The following is a 15,010-nucleotide window of genomic DNA, read 5'->3' as shown; positions in this document are numbered from 1 at the left end:
GTTCACCTTGGCGTCTTGGTTTTCTGTAGGTTTTCTATTATCATCGCTTTTCCGAAACCTTGTGAATTCTTGTTTTTTTTCATTGGCTCACCTTGGAATTTATGAAAATGAGGAGTGGTCACACTGGTTATGGTCTTTGATAGGTTTTGGATCATTAAACATTTTACATCTGATTGTTTCCTGCATGCAATCCCAAACAAACTTCGATCTGTTCAGCAAGCCAGCAAAGAAAGCCAACGAATGAGCGCGTACCCCTGCATTAATTTATCTTCTTGGCAAGACTCCCCTGAGTGCCATCAGTGACCCCCATCAAACAACAAGTCCTCAGGGCTGTGTAAACTAAATGAATGGCTGCAAATAAAAATTGCCCAACAACATTGGTGAACCTACCTTGATGGAGGGTAAATCAATGAACTAGAACTTCTAAAAAGGAAATAAAAGGGCAGAAAACCCCCTCATATATTATAACCCGAGTCTGTGCAGCAATAATGAGCAGCAACCAACAACAATGCCTGTACCTCTTGAGTCATGGAGAAGATCTTCACCTCACGATGAGACGGAGCTCGACAATTAAGCAAAAGTAACGATTGCATAATTATTGTTCCTTAATAACACCACACGCCACACTTTGTATTTAAACAAAAGAGCTGTCTAAACATGGAAAAAGAAAATCTTTTGAACACCAACTGAAAAAAAAAACATTTATCAAAACAATCCAATAATTTGGAGACACGATCACTCAAGAAGATTACCTCAGTTGCATCTCAAATCCACAAATATCTATCAAAATTTAAATCACTGGAAATAAAACCAAGCAGCCAGAGACCAGAGAGAATTTACCTAAAACGAATAATTGAACAAAAGAAGAACAAAACTGGTCAAACTTTGTGTATGTATATGTATATATATGTATGTATGCATGTATATATATATATATATATGTATATGTATATGTATATGTATATATATATATATATGTATACATATATATATATATATATGTATATGTATATGTATATATATGTATATGTATATGTATATATATATATATATATATATATGTATACATATATATATATATATATATATATATATATATATATATATATATATATATATATATATATATATATATGTATATATATTAGACGACTCGTGAACCCGTCGGGTTCCTGTTGTGACAGCGGTTGATGAAAAAAAAAATCATTTCAAGAAAAAATAAAGATAGCTCCAACAAACTATACCACTGAGGTTGTTTGCATTGATCAAATTCTCCCGAAGAGTACTTGGCTGAATCGGGAATTGATTTTTAATAAGTTTTTTTCTTCGCCCAATTTTTACGAAACTTGATACTGCACAACGCAGGAGAATGGTGGGTTAAGGTGACCCTAAAATGTTTGCACTATCATGTACCGATTTGGCTGTATTTCAGGAACATACATACATACTGTACATACATATACACAAGATGAGAGTTTTAGTAATATATATATATATATATATATATATATATATATTAATTATAATACCAAGCTTACACACTAAAAACTCGGCTCGCCGTCACACGATCCCTATAAAATTGCTGTGTCACTTAGCGGACATGCCGACAATGTTTGGCAAGTCTTGGCGTTCCATAGTACCACTTGCATTTTGCACAATACGTATTTTTGTCATTCCCCGTGTACAGTCTGTCGTCTGCTACCAGCTATGTTGTACTGCTATCCCGTGCATGTGTTCGGGTATCGCTAGTATATATATTTGCGGGCCGGGAACCCGGTGGCGAGAACAACCACGAGGTGGGGGAGGTTGTGTCGTCTCCCACCAGACTCCCAGGAATTGTAGGCCGTCGCACTGGATAACTCCGTGAGGCGGCGGGTCGCTGAACCGACCGTGGATGCCAATACCTCCACTGCATAGCGTAGGGTCTTTTTGTCTAGAGCCAATTTACCTAATTAACTACGCAGTGTTGTCTACCAGGGAACCATGCCCTCGGCACATCTTGCTCGAACTGGGTTACTTTACCGACTGCGATAGAGTTCCGACTACTGAATACCGACTACCAACTCCGGTTTGGGTGCAGTTGAGCGGAACTGCCAAAGCCGTGCTGGCTAGGATGAGCAGATTAACAGGAACAAAGACCCGGCTAAAACTCAGATCCGAATCATGCTGGACCAATGAAAGAAAGGATGGAAATGAACTGGAAACATTTCTACAATTGTTTGATTGACAGCAAGAAGGACACAGAGCAAGCTTATTGCGGATATACAGGAGATTTACAATGATCGAAAACACTGATGCAGTTCTACTTAACAGACGGCACCACACACACAGACGAAAATAAAACCCAGGTGAATTCCAAGGAACCTCGCAGCCAGGGAGAGAGACAAGCTGGGGTCGTGGCTCGGCTGGGTACCTGCACGTTGGAGGGAGGGGGTGCTCTGTGGTGTGGCACCTGCCAATGGTCGTGCAGCTTGGCCCGCAGTCACACGTGTGGGGCTCGTGTCTGCGGAGGAACCCGAGTGGAGCAGAGTGGATCAGGGTCGCGGACAAGTCCAAGCTGGAGACCCGGTCGAGGTCGGGTGTCCTCGGTCGTTATCGGAATCGACCAGACGGATCGCTCCACCAACGAAGAACGGCCATGCACCACCACCCACAGACTCGCGAAAAAGCTCTCAGTCTGTCAATCCTCCTCGTACACCGAACTCAAGACTCCAGAAAAACTCCAACGAACGCCCCAGTGAATGCAGAACTGAACTGAGCCTTTTGAGTGAACTCCCATGAATGCGTGTCATGAGGGTCCCTTCGTAGTCCATCAACCTATCTCAGCGGGGCGGGGCCTTGGTCAAAACTGACATCACTGTCCGCCCCAATTTGACGGGGCTCCCATGGGTCCACCCTTTCTGGGCGGGGCCCTCTGCCAGGCACCGGCGAGGCCCGCCTACTCCACGTGTGTTTGGGGAAAGTGAATGATGGTGCAGCCACACTGAGTACGTTTGGGGAAGCCGAGAAGGAACTGCAACGGCGAACGTGGAGATTTTTCCTCGGAAAAACGAGTCTCTGTGGACAGTGGGTGGGCAGTGGTAAACTGTGGCCAGCGAACCGAGGCTACAAGCGCTAGGAAGGTACCGTGGTTCCATTAGAGGGGAAATAAAATGATTTATTAACCTAACTAAAAAAACATCGCAACGCACTCCTTCGATTTCCCACTAAACACGAGGAGGGGTTCTGTCTACACATTTACTTAATGGCATAACTAACTTCGGGGAACCTTTATGTTTGAATGCATACGGTTCCTAGAACCGTACCTATATATATATATATATATATATGTATTCAACCAAAGAAGCACACTAACTCCATGACGTGATGCTGATACATCAACACAAATTATACCAATGAGCCACAACAAGGGTGAAATCTCAATCGACATCTCTGCGTTCATCTATTCATGACCATTGGCTTTAATCTCTGTCTGTAAAAGCTTGAGTGCCATACGGATGCCTCCACGTTTGGAGGTGATGTGTCGGTATAATTTACGTGCATGACTTCAGCATTGTGTCATCGAGTCAGTAAGCTTCATTAGTTGAATTTAATGTTCCTGGCTGCAAACCTCTTGACTGGTGATCACCAGGGAAGCGACAATTTGCTCGCTTGGCAGGCGACAATTTGCTCGCTTGGCAGGCGACACAGCAAGTGCTGTGATGGGACTCGATTTGTGCCCTGCTGCCTCATCAAGTCAGGGGGTTTGATTCATTTATACACCGTGCCGATAGAAAGTCTACACACCCCTTTTTAAATTTTCACCTTTTGTTGCTTTATAGCCTGGAATTAAATTGCATTCAATTGACTTTTTCCCCCTTTATTTATACATTGTAATCCCCAACTTCCAAGTGAAAAACAAATTCTACAAATTTCAGAAAATTAATAATACAAAACTAGAATATCTTGGTTGGATAAGTGTCCACCCCCCCCCCTCCCCCCGAGCTAATACTTGATGGAAGCACCTTTGACAACAGTTACAGCTGTGAGTCTGTTGGGATAGATCTTTCCCAACTTTGCACACCTTGATTGGGCAATATTTTCCCATTCTTCTGCACAAAACTGTTCAAGCTCATTGAAGTTGCGTGGGGAGCGTTGATGGACAGCAATCTTCAAGTCATGTCACAGATTTTCGATTGGATTTAGGTCTGGGCTCTGATTGGGCCACTCAAGGGCATTCATCTTTTTGTTCCTTAGCCATTATAGTGTAGTTTTGGCTGTGTGCTTCAGGTTGTTGCAATGCTGAAAGTTGAACTTCCGTCCCAATTTCAGCTTTCTTGCAGAGGACAGCAGGTTTTCCTCTCGGATTTTTCTGTATTTTGCTCTGTCCATTTTCCCTTCTATCCTGATAAGTGCCCCAGTCCCTGCTGATGAGAAGCATCCCCATAACATGATGCTGCCACCACCATGATTCACAATAGGGATGGTGTTCTTTGGGTGATGTGCGGTGTTGGATTTGCGCCAAACATAACGTTTTGCATTTCGGCCAAAAAGTTCTATCTTGGTTTTGTCAGACCACAAAACGTTTTGACACATGGCTTCAGAATCTCTGGAGTGTTTTTATGCATACCTCAAACGGGACTCAAGGTAGGCTTTTCTGAGTAATGGCTTCCTTCTTGCCATCCTACCATTCAGGCCAGACTTGTGGAGTGCTTGGGATATTGTTGTCACATGCACACAGTGACCCGTCTTTGCCATGAAGGCATGTAGCTCTTAAACAGTTGCCAGTGGCCTCTCTGATGATGGTCTTTCTTGCTTAGTCATCCAGTTTGGAGGGATGACCTGATCTAAGCAGGGTCTTGGTGGCATCATACGCCTTCCACTTCTTAATGATTGTGTTGACTGTGCTCCAAGTGATATTCGAAATACTTTTATACCCATCTCCTGATCTGTGCCTTTCCACAACTTTGTCCTGGAGGGCTTTTGAAAGCTCTTTGGGACTCATGCTTGAGTCTTTGTGGTGAAATGTACTACCCAACAGAGGAAACTTTCAGGAACAACTCATTTTATTCTGAAATAATCAGAATCACTGCAGTTTAACACAGGTGGAGGCCAATTAACTTGGTGTGTGATTTTGTTGGTGATTGGTTACACCTGAGCTAATTTACAGTTGCCACTCTAAGGGGGGTGGGCACTTTTCCAACCAAGATATTCTAGTTTTGAATTTTTAATTAATATTCTGAAATTTTTCGAGTATGTTTTTCATTTGGAAGTTGTCAGTTACAATGTGTAAATAAAGGTGGAAAATGTCTGATTTAATGCAATTTATTTCCAGGCTACAAGGCAACAAAAGGTGAAAATTTTGAAAGGGGGTGTAGACTTTCTATGGGCACTGTATGTTGGCAGTGCTGTAAACTGGGGAATTCCTCTGATGAAAGTGATCAAAAAGACCACAAAAAGATTAGATATTTCAAAAATATTTCCCCGATGGTCACTATTTGATATTTGAGGTCAATCCAAAATTTTTGTGCAGTCCTCTCCTCACAATGTAATGACTGTAATGATCCAAACTTTCTCTCGAACTAGCCTCTCTGTTAGTCCATTTCACCACGTAGTAATAAGATGTGAGTATTGAAAGGAGTGAGCTAAATGGACATTTTCGTAATGGTAACTCGCATTACAAAAGAAAAAGACGTGTGAAAGAAATAGTTCTCTTTATCATGCAAGTCTCGTCAGACAGTAACATCAAGAGCAAACTTTGTTGAATACCAGATATATAATTTCACACCTGAGAAGCAATTAGATTTATAAGCACAATGAAACGTGGGGAACTCGTGTTACAATAACTCCTGGTACACTTTGTCCACATGTTTGTGCAGAGCACATAATGGAATTTTAATTCACATCCAGGCAACAAAAACACGAAAACATGCCACGGCATCGAAAGTAATTCAAAAACATTTGGTAATGAACCAATTTTTCAAATCGGAGACTTCATGCCATCAGAATTTATCTTAAAATGACACAATCTGAAGTGTCAATGATTATTGGCAGCTTCAGGTTTGTCCAGTATTCTTTACCATCTTCTCTCTGCAATAATATATCATGTCGCATTCAGCTGGCCATTTCCAGTTACGATCAACCCGTACCATTAGAAACCTGGTAATCCTATTCTTCAAGATGTACCACTTCCCCAGGAAAATAAAAATTCCTCTGTATTCCACCACGTACCAATTACCAACTTGGATGGTTGTCTCAGCAGTGAAGGGTGCAGCTTTGTGTACTTCGGTAGTCTCGTGAACAGGTACTGTACCTTTGTCATCTCAACTCATGAGAACACCAGTGGATTTACCATCCATTACCCTTATATGGGCATTCAAATTATCCCAAGGATATACAGGGTACCCTTGAAAACATTGTCTTTCAAATTCACTGCCCATCATTAACTCATACGCCGACTCATCCATGATCTCTTGAACTTGCACCGATTTGAACCTGTCTGGGGCATTTACACATTTTTGTGTTATTCCTCCTTTCCTATTTATTTATGTCTATCCTGTGCATTCCTCATTACCATCTGGTAGTCTGTAAACCTTCTAGCCTTTGTTGTTTAGCTCCTTCATTACCCAAGAACTTTCTGTATTTAAAGAAAACTGCAATGAATCTAAACGAACGTCGTATTTTGTGGGCTCCTCGAGTCAAAATACAGGCAGACCTCCAACATGCCTTCTATGAACAACATGCAAACTCCAAACAGGTGAATAATTGCAGAGGAGATGTAAACCCATTTAACAAAACAATAACTGGAAGCTGAACAAAGGCAATGTCAGAGAAACTGATGTGCAACTAAGAATTACCTCTTGGCCAACCATCATTCAAAATAGATGCTGGAAAGTGTTATTGGTGTACGAGTAGATTGACTACAATAAGGCATTCAAGGAATCATGCGTTCATGGATCGTACAATGCATGGGGCTGTGCAAAATTAACCAAAGTACAATTGACTTCATGGAGGATGCAGAACCTTCATACTACATCACTGAGATGGAAAAATTAAAATCCCAGATGGTAAATTACAATGAGGTATTGTCCAAGGAGACAGTCTCTCTTCTCTAATGTTCTGAGCTTGAATTCCTTCCACGTCCAAGTGAAATAGTCAGTGACCAAGAGCATGGATATAATGTAATGTCCAAAAAGAGAAAATGCAGAGGAAGCACAAAGTCTGGTGTCTGCCACACAGAATAGCTCAAACCTTTCTGGTAAAATGAAAACTGGTAAAATAATGATAATGAAAACTGGTAAAACAGTACTCTGATGATATTGAAATCTAATTTCAACTTGACAGGTGTGTGACATGAACATTGACATCAGGCATAGCAAAAAAATACAAAAATTAAAATCAAATCAAGGATAATAACACATGAGTTTGAAAATTAAATTTCATACTTATAGTGAGGGCGTAAAAGAGCCCCCAAATCTGCTACAAAGAAATCGACAAGTAGGGCAATTGTTAAAGAATACCAACATTAATTGTGTATGGCTAATCCGAAGAACATTCCTCTCCCAAAAAACAAAATCAGTTATTCACGGTTTTTCTGACCTGCTTCTACATCCATGGTCCTGTGCTTCACATATTCGTTGTTTTTCACGGGATTTTTTATTTTTCCCTTTGGAATCATGACCTGCTGGGAACCCATCCCCCTTTTTCCCATTGAAACAATGCCCCAACATTCGCGACATTTTTCAGGAACGTATCCCCCGCCAATGTCAGGGTCCGACTGTATAATTTTGGACTGCATCTCTCACTGGTGAAGAATTGCTTTAAAAAATTCTCGGATAATTATCTGGATTCAGATCTTTAGCAAAATTGAATCGGTGCTTCCTTGTCACACCCCAAACCTGTTCACCAAGTTTCGTCAAAATCCATCCATAACTTTTTGAGATATCATGCTATATGTCACGTTTTACCGTATCTCTCAATGGTGAATAATCACGTAGAAAATTCTCGTGTCCGGATCTGGATCTTTAATAAAAGCTAACAATTTCATCCTCATCACGCACCCAACCTCGCCACCAAATTTCGTCCAAATCCATCCACAACTTTTTGTGATATTCTGTTCAGAGAGACAGCATGAAAACTTAACCTTCATCCACCTTCGGTAAGGCGCTGTCACACCTTGACGTTTTAACCAGCAATGGCAACGCATAAAAATGAATGTAAAACGTTGGCGTACGCTGAAATTCTGAGTTTTTTTTTAAGTTTTGGTCATATTCATAACGTGTTGGTCGTATGCATAACATATTAGTAACGGGCACAGAATGTTTCATTTTGTTATAGATAACTTATACCAACGAATGCTTAGCCTGTTGTCGGCGTTCACAACCTATGCCCAACGATAGTTTAACTTAGGCATAGCGCGCTGCACGTATCGCCGACGAACTCGTGGCATAGCCTGTTAAAAGGCTCCCGCACGCCGATTTAAATCATAACCGCCTGAAAATTGGAAGTGTCAACATCGCAGTTACACCTTGACGATTTAGCCAGCGTATGCCGACCTATGAAAAATGTGTGTAAAACGCTGGTACACGTTGAATACGGTATGGGTAAGTTGTGTATTCGTTAGGAGCACGCTGAAAAACGAGGAAGTATGCTGTCACATTTCGTGGTACGTCTTTTACGTCGTGAAATTTCAAGCATGCTGAAAATTTTACGACGTACTCGACGTATGGCTCACAAGTTCCGCATACACTGGCATAAGTTCTCGGCCACGCTCCGTGATCGTTGACACACGTCGGACACATGTTACTTGTAAGTTACTCATAAGTTGAAACACGTCGAGGTAATGTTTAGCATCCCCGAAACTTAATTTTTAACCTATGAGTAACGTGCTTTGAACCTATGAGTAGCGTGCTTTGAACCTATGTGTAACGTATCTCAAACGCACATTGTCGTATGTAGACGAATTTGATTGACGTCTTCCGGACGACCACGGAACTTACTGAACGTGTTTCTAACTTACATCTACCGTATAATGGCGATTTGGCAGCGTTTAGGGGAATTGGTATGTACAAATGGGCTTCACAAGAGGAACCTGTCAGTGTTCCAGACTCCATGTTGAGTAGATGTCAATGTCAGTAGTATCAGTAGTAGTAGTAGTAGTAGTAGTAGTAGTAGTAGTAGTAGTAGTAGTAGTAGTAGTAGGTGATCGTGTCTGTAGTAGTAGTAGGTGAGCGTGTCAGTAGTAGTAGTAGTAGTATTGGTAGTAGTCGTATGTCCATGTCAGTAGTAGTAGGTGAGCGTGATGGGGAGGGTGTCGGTGATGATGGATCCTCGTTGCGTCCACGAATAGGAGACTACTTTGCACCATTGTTCGATGTTCTTTTCGGCTAATTTTTTTTCTCATTCCCACGATGAACTATTTTTTTGTTTCAGTTTTAAAAGTATTCAAAACCACTTGGACAAATGCATAATGTACTAGTAATGAACACAGAACGCTTCGATAACTTATAGATAAGTTATACCAACGATTGATTTGCGTGTTTTAGGCGTCCACAACCTCTGCCCAACGATAGTCCAACGTATGCAAAACGTGGCAGCGTATTGTCGCCGAATACGTGAGGTTTTCTATTCATAGGCTGCAACTTCACTTTTAATAAATGCCTGTCACTCACCTATTGTTTTAGGACGCTGGTGCTCGGCAATTGAAATCGTTTCCATTGAACGACTTAAATCGCTTCCACTGGCCAATTGAAATGATTTAATAATAATGCTTGGTTATCCTTGGACCCACTCTGGCTAGCAGCTTGTCGAACATCGCTGGGGACATTCGCAGGAAGTTGATGAAGGATATATGGTGGTCATATATGCCGTATTGGCGTATATGAGCTGGTCATATATGCCGTATTGGCGTCGCCTCCCGATCCATGGTCTGACCCAGTTCCTTCTCCTTCATTCACGTCTTCTTCCCCGGCTCTATTGGCACGCAAGTGGTGCAGTGTCAACTCGATGAGGTCATGTTGATGTTCGAGGGCAGGTAGGTATTGTCGTCTCAGCCTTGCCGTATCCTCCATCTCTCGGAATGACATCGACATGTACTCACCACGAAGTCTAAAAAAAAAAGACGGGTTCCTCCTGCGAAGCCCCTTTTTATATACCAATTCCCCTAATCGCTGCCAATATGCCATTATACGGTATCTGTAAGTTAGAAACGCGTTCAGTAAGTTCTGTTGTCGTCCTGAAGACGTCAATTACATCAACGTCCTTTTCAAATAACGTGTTGCGAAGTGTGAAGAACGTTTGTGTAGCGTGCTTACAAAACGTTACTCATAGGTTAGAATAAGTTTCGGGTACGCTAAACATTACCTCGACGTGTTTCGACTTATGAGTAACTTACAAGTAACGTGTGTCGACGTGTGTGAATGATCGCATAACTTGCCTACAACTTATGGCCAGCGTAGCGGAACATGTGAGTCATACGCCGGCATACGTCGTAAAATTTCAAGCATGCAAAAATTTGAGGACAACCCAAAAGTACAACGTTTAAATCCAGCGTACTACGACTTATGGCAGTGTTTTTCAGCGTGGTCTTAACGTATACAAAACGTACCCATAACGTATTCGATGTGTGCCAGCGTTTTAGACAAACTTTTCATAAATCGGCATATGCTGGCTAAATCGTCAAGGTGTGACAGCGGCTGTAGCGGAGGGAAATATATGAAAGTACACAAAAGCACACAAACAACAACGACCACAGCCACCACGACAGCAGCAGCAACAACATCAACTATGGAAATTATCGGGGATGCCTTTTAGCGGTGGTTGTACCCCCAACACAAGTCGGGGGGCCAAATCATCCTCACTCTTCCCTGCTGCCCAGATTTGTTTGGGCAGTGCAGCCACGGTGAGTGCTGATCCATCTCCATGGACTCTCTCTGTCTCTGTGTCTGTCTGTCTGTCTGTCTGTCTGTCTCTGTGTCTCTCTCTCTCTCTCTCTCTCTCTCTCTCTCTCTCTCTCTCTCTCTCTCTCTCTCTCTCTCTCTCTCTCTCTCTCTCTCTCTCTCTCTCTCTCTCTCTCTCTCTTTTCACAAATGCGGGGGTACACCCCATTGGATGTGGGGAAGATTGAATGGCTGTCTCTGTGCCATGAGCCTGGTTGAGAGAACTGTCCGTGGCTATACAGCAACAACGTGTTATAAAATATCCTCTTTTTTTTGGCATGTTTCACTTCATTTTACAAACAAATAGCTCGTCTAAACTCTGAATCCTCATTGAGATTCACAGTTAGTCATGCCACATGCTTGTGAAGTACAGCAAGCTGCATTTTGATTATACCCATCAGCGAAATGACAGGTAAGCACGTCTCGTAAACCTAAAAATAAAAAGATCTGTTAACGAGGGTCCTGTTTGTCCTTTTGACACTCTCTTATGGACAATACTACCAACAGGAGAACGTAACCAAATTAATTGCTAAATACTCATGTGCTGATATGGTGTATGAAGTGACGTTGCTGTGCAAAATAAACCAGTTTATCACATTACTGAATGATGGCTTCTTACCTTTACTTTGACCTTATCTGTTCTGGGTTTGTTTGTTATCTTGCCAAAACGAAGTTTTTGCAAGATATGTTAGTCAGCTTGTATGTTTTTTTTTTTTTTCGATCACTCTGCAGAGCACAGTTATCATTGGAAATTTTTGTAACTTCGCATATCAGATTCCTATAGAGGTCCCTTTCAGCGCATAAAATTTTGAAGGTCAAGGTCAAAGGTCAAGGTCACTTTGTCGCAAATCAGGGGAGTCGACGAAACCCTTATTTTTTGAGTAATTTTGATTGGATCGTCTTCAAACTTCATGGGAATATAATTCATGGTCTGGCGCTCAGCTGATTATTTTTTGGTGGCGATCGGCCTTGACCTTCATGGTTAGCGCTGGAGGTCGAAAGTTTTTGACCCCAAGGTCAAATTTTGAAATCTTAGATACCATATCCAGTAATACCTCATATGAAAGCGCTTGATAAGTGCTTTCCAGATCTGTCAAAAGTTTGACGCTATGACGTCATTTGATGACGTCATGATGAAAAAACGGATTTTTCATGAAAATTTTATTTTCTCCTTTCTCATCAAAATCTCTTGATAGTTCATGTATATGAGTCCTGGAGACATACTATCAACCATACTAAATTGTTAAGGTCAAGGTCAAAAGTCAAGGTCACAAAAAGGTCAATAATCAAGGTCGACGAAACCCTTAATTTTTAAGTAACGTTGATCGAAGGATCTCTAACCTTGGTGGATATATCGGGTGTGGTATGGCGCTCAGCTGATTAATTTTTGATGTTAATCGGCCTTGACCTTCAAGGTCAACCGAAAGGTCATTCTTTTTTTTAACCCTAAGGTCAAATTTTCAAGTTTCAGTTACCATATCGAGTAGTACCTCAAATTAAAGCCCTTAATGAGGGCTTTCTAAACATACAACTATTTTGACGATGTGACGTCATTTGACGATGTTATGCCGAAAAACTGCATTTTTCATGTATTTTGAATTGATTTAATTCACATCAGAAACTCTTGTTTCAGTCACTCTGTATAGCAAAGTTCTCATTGGAAACTCTTGTGGGTTCATATATGGTTGTCTTTTTGGAATACTTTTCAGTGCACTTAATGGTCAAAGTCAAGGTCAAATGTCAAGATCACTTTGAAGTCAATTATGGAGTTCGATGAAACCCTTCTTTCTGAGTAATTTTCATCTAATCATCTCCAAACTTTGTGGGAATGTAGTAAATGGCTTAGTGCTCAGTTTATTAGTGTTTGTTTGTGATCGACCTTGACCTTCAGGGTTAGTGCCTGAGGTCGAACATATTTGACCCCAAAGTCAAATTTTCAAGTTTTAGGAACCATATCATGTAGTACCTCAAATTGAAGTCCTGGATGACTGTTTTCTAGATATGTCAAGCTTTAGCCATTATGACGTCATTGGGTAACGTTATGAGGCAAACACGTATTGTTCATGGTCACTCTGTAAAACGATTATCATCGGAATCTCTCATAGGCAGATATTCCACAAGGAGTTGATCGTCGTGGATCGCAGTTCTGTTCACCTCAGTGTGACCTTAAATATGTCACTCATGTTCACATTTTGGCAAGATACTGGTCACCCTGGGGGTGACATTGGTTCATTTGTTTATTTATTTATTTATTTCGCATCTCTGTACTCTTATTGCAACATTCTGAAACTTATTTTTGTTAATCACATCCTGGCCATTGCTGCTGAAATTGAAAGATCCTCCAGTAAACACATGACAGAAGCGACAAAGGGCTGGACCTGCTTTGTATACTGCACTCGCTCTCAAGATTGTTGAAATGGTCAGGGTAAGTTCAATTTCTGGGGCTCATCATTGACCTTTGGTTTGTGTAGCAGCATCAAGTTGTTAGTATCTCGAGTTATTTGGTTGCACATGTGTTGACTTGTTACTTCGTATATTAATTTCCTGAAATTTTAAGCTGGTAACTTTGCTCAACGGTGAACGTAAACCATTGTTTAATAGACAAATATAAAAAGAGAGAGTTAAAACAGAAAAGAGGTGGAATCCAAATATTGTCAACCGTATTTCGATTTGAACATTGCATCGAGGAATGGTTGTGGATGTTTGGCCAAAAGCATTGCATGTGCTGTCCCAGATTGCAACTTTAGGCACAGTTGTTTGTAGATGCAACCTTGGAAGAATTCTTTGCCCCGGGGGGAGTTGTGGGGGGTAGTTGTCAGTGCCCATGAAACGAATGGATTCCAGATTTGCACGCTCTCTGGAATGCTGTCAGTGCTGTAAATAGCCTCTTCCAAAATGGAAATAAAGCATTGTCTGGATTCTGCCATTTTTCCCCCCCCTGAATGGCCTCCTGTGTTCCCAGATCAGTGAATCTGTGGCCTTGGGAAATTCCTTCCTGTACTTTTTCCCATGCAGTTAACTTTATTCCATCTCATTCTCTCTCCCCCCCTCTCCTCTCCTCCTCTCCCCCCACCTCCCTTCCCATTACCCACAATCAATTTCTCCCAATTCCACCCCTGCACAGTTTGCTTCGTGGGTCGATGCCATAATCTTCGTATTCAGCCTAGAGGATGAAATCAGCTTCCAGACAGTATACAATTACTATGGGCGTTTGGTGAATTTCCGAAACCCGACGGACCTGCCCTTGCTCCTCGTTGGCACTCAGGGTGAGCACTTCCGAATCCCTGACCTCAGGATGTCTTGGTGGAATGCTCCAACTTCTGCCCAGGGTGGAATTTTTTTTTCTGTGCTTTGATGAATTATTAATGCTTTCATTATGAAACCACAGCTGTGCTTTGTTGAATAATTCTGTTTCCAGAAAAGGAAATTATGTCGTTCAGTGTTGAGCTTGAGATTTCCTCTGATCCCATATTCCTTGGTTCATGGACTTTTTTCATCCTAACAAGCCAGTAAAATAATGGCACATTTATTGCTCAGGTTATTAAAGTATAATCTTTATATTTGACATCTGCAGATGGTATGGAACCATAATTGGAAAGACAATGATTGTGGCGATATCCGACAAGGAGGGGATGTGCTATGTCTAGATGATGCCATATTAGATATTCGACACAGGTTGTACGCATGCTAAATGTACAAATAACATGTTTAATTTTGCACACAGTTTGAAAATTTTCAATCCATTCACAAATTCAGTTTTTGGGGTTTTTAAAAAAAAAAATTAGCAGAGAGGATTGAGGCTTATGGATGAGCGAGGTGACCGAGTAAAAAGGCTGCAATCTGACAGTGGGGCAGGAGGGCAACAGATCATGATAATCAATATATAATGGAGTGAGTTCGCTTATGTCCAGCCACTAAACCCACGTTTCCATGGCTCTAAATAACGTACTGTTTGACCATCAGCTGCACCGTGACTATGTCTATTAATTACATACCAAAGGTACGTACCTTCTAAACCTTTAGATCCTTTATACTGCTGACACCCCTTAGAAACTTTGAAGACCCTTTACGATCCTTTAGACATTATATACCCT

At 41.4% G+C, this 15,010-nt stretch overlaps 1 protein-coding gene across 1 annotated transcript in view; it reads right to left on the bottom strand.

Moving 5' to 3' along the window:
- The window catches only part of LOC147027508 (uncharacterized), a 410,973-nt gene that overhangs the window by 312,387 nt on the left and 83,576 nt on the right, over window positions 1–15,010 (bottom strand). The gene's annotated exons all lie outside the window — the stretch shown is intronic.

This window comes from Eptatretus burgeri, chromosome 4 (assembly GCF_056783735.1).
Source record: "Eptatretus burgeri isolate ZD-2024b chromosome 4, Ebu_testis_v1, whole genome shotgun sequence".
Classification (NCBI taxonomy): domain Eukaryota; kingdom Metazoa; phylum Chordata; class Myxini; order Myxiniformes; family Myxinidae; genus Eptatretus; species Eptatretus burgeri.
The sequence above is the reverse complement of the archived record's forward strand: the minus strand, read 5'-3'. Positions and strand labels throughout refer to the sequence as shown.